Genomic DNA, 3,128 nt, shown 5'->3' on the forward strand with positions numbered 1-3,128 from the left:
TTCTGGTTTTCTCTTTTTTGGTAGGGGCTTGCTTTTTGGTTTTGTGTTCTTTTCTCTAAATGCTGCTAAATATAACTTGTTTATGAATCTTTAATGCTTCTTGGGTTTCTTAGAAGATACTTCCTTTTTAACCTTAACACTTTTAGCAGGTAAATAATTATTTCCATAAGTTGCAACTGCCAAGAAGACCTCTTCCAAACAGCACATGATTATTTGTCAAACAGCATCATATTCCAGATACTGGAATGTGGATAAGAAAGTATAAATTTCAAGGGGTAAGTTTTATTATAATTATTATTATTTCATTATACTTTATGTTCTAGGGTACATGTGCACAATGTATAGGTTTGTTACATACATATACATGTGCCATATTGGTGTGCTGCACCCATTAACTCGTCATTTACATTAGGTATATCTCCTAATGCTATCCCTACCCCCACCCCAACCCCACAACAGGCCCTGGTGTGTAATGTTCCCCTTCCTGTGTCCAAGTGTTCTCATTGTTCAATTCCCACCTATGAGTGAGAACATGCGGTGTTTGGTTTTCTGTTCTTGCAATAGTTTCCTGAGAATGATGGTTTCCAGCGGCATCTATGTCCCTACAAAGGACATGAATTCATCCTTTTATATGGCTGCATAGTATTCCATGGTGTATATTTGCCACATTTTCTTAATCCAGTCTGTCACTGATGGACATTTGGGTTGGTTCCAAGTCTTTGCTATTATGAATAGTGCCACAATAAACATACGTGCACATGTGTCTTTATAGCAACATGATTTATAATCCTTTGGGTATATACCCAGTAATGGGATGGCTGGGTCAAATGGTATTTCTAGTTCTAGATCCTTGAGGAATTTCCACACTGTCTTCCACAAAAATCCCACCAACGGTGTAAAAGTGTTCCTGTTTCTCCATATCCTCTATTGTTCCCTGACTTTTTAATGATCGCCATTCTAGCTGGTGTGAGATGGTATCTCCTTGTGGTTTTGATTTGCATTTCTCTGATGGCCAGTGATACTGAGCATTTTTTCATGTGTCTGTTGGCTGCATAAATGTCTTCTTTTGAGAAGTGTCTGTTCATATCCTCGCCCACTTTTTGATGGGGTGTTTGTTTTTCTCTTATAAATTTATTTGAGTTCTCTGTAGGTTCTGGATATTAGCCCTTTGTCAGATGAGTAGATTGCAAAAATGTTCTCCCATTCTGTAGGTTGCCAGTTAACTCTGATGGTAGTTTTTTGTGTGTTTTTTTTTTTTTTGCTGTGCAGAAGCTCTTTAGTTTAATTAGATCCCATTTGTCAATTTTGGCTTTTGTGGCCATTGCTTTTGGTGTTTTAGACATGAAGTCCTTGCCCATGCCTATGTCCTGAATGGTATTGCCTAGGTTTTCTTCTAGGGTTTTTATGGTTTTAGGTCTAACATTTAAGTCTCTAATCCATCTTGAATTAATTTTTGTGTAAGGTGTAAGGAAGGGATCCAGTTTCAGCTTTCTATATATGGCTAGCCAATTTTCCCAGCACCATTTATTAAATAGGGAATCCTTTCCCCATTTCTTGTTTTTGTCAGGTTTGTCAAAGATCAGATGGTTGCAGATGTGTGGTATTATTTCTGAGGGCTCTGTTCTGTACCATTTGTCTATATCTCTGTTTTGGTACCAGTACCATGCTGTTTTGGTTACTGTAGCCTTGTAGTATAGTTTGAAGTCAGGTAGCGTGATGCCTCCAGCTTTGTTCTTTTTGGCTCAGGATTGTCTTGGCAATGCGGGCTCTTTTTTGATTCCATATGAACTTTAAAGTAGTTTTTTCCAATTCTGTGAAGAAAGTCATTGGTAGCTTAATGGGGATGACATTGAATCTATAAATTACCTTGGGCAATATGGCCATTTTCACGATACTGATTCTTCCTATCCATGAGCATGGAATGTTCTTCCATTTGTTTGTGTCCTCTTTTATTTCATTCAGCAGTGGTTTGTAGTTCTCCTTGAAGAGGTCCTTCACATCCCTTGTAAGTTGGATTCCTAGGTATTTTATTCTCTTTGAAGCAATTGTGAATGGGAATTCACTCACCATTTGGCTCTCTGTTAGTCTGTTATTATTGTATAAGAATGCTTGTGATTTTTGCACATTGATTTTGTATCCTGAGACTTTGCTGAAGTTTCTTATCAGCTTAAGGAGATTTTGGGCTGAGACAATGGGGTTTTCTAAATATACAATAATTTCATCTGCAAACAGGGACAATTTGACTTCTTCTTTTCCTAATTGAATATCCTTTATTTCTTTCTCTTGCCTGATTGCCCTAGCCAGAATTTCCAACACTATGTTGAATAGGAGTGGTGAAAGAGGGCATCCCTGTCTTGTGCCAGTTTTCAAAGGGAATGCTTCCAGCTTTTGCCCATTCAGTATGATATTGGCTGTGGGTTTGTCATAAATAGCTCTTATTATTTTGAGATATGTTCCATCAATACCGAATTTATTGAGAGTTTTTAGAATGAAGGGCTGTTGAATTTTGTCAAAGGCCTTTTCTGCATCTATTGAGATAATCATGCGTTTTTTGTCTTTGGTTCTGTTTATATGCTGGATTACATTTATTGATTTGCATATACTGAAACAGCCTTGCATCCCAGGCACGAAGCCCACTTGATCATGGTGGATAAGCTTTTTGATGTGCTGCTGGATTCGGTTTGCCAGTATTTTATTGAGGATTTTTGGTCGATGTTCATCAGGGATATTGGTGTTAAATTCTTTTATGTTGTGTCTCTGTGAGGCTTTGGTATTAGGATGACGTTGACCTCATAAAATGAGTTAGGGAGGATTCCCTCTTTTTCTATTGGTTGGAATAGTTTCAGAAGGAATGGTACCAACTCCTCCTTGTACCTCTGGTAGAATTTGGCTGTGAATCTGTCTGGTCCTGAACTTTTTTTGGTTGGTAGGCTATTAATTATTGCCTCAATTTCAGAGCCTGTTATTGGTCTATTCAGGGATTCAACTTCTTCCTGGTTTAGTCTTGAAAGAGTGAATGTGTCCAGGAGTTTATCCATTTCTTCTAGGTTTTCTAGTTTATTTGTGTTGAGGTGTTTATAGTATTCTCTGATGGTAGTTTGTGTTTCTTTGGGATCAGTGGTAATATC

Source organism: Theropithecus gelada, chromosome 9, assembly GCF_003255815.1.
Source record: "Theropithecus gelada isolate Dixy chromosome 9, Tgel_1.0, whole genome shotgun sequence".
Lineage (NCBI taxonomy): Eukaryota > Metazoa > Chordata > Mammalia > Primates > Cercopithecidae > Theropithecus > Theropithecus gelada.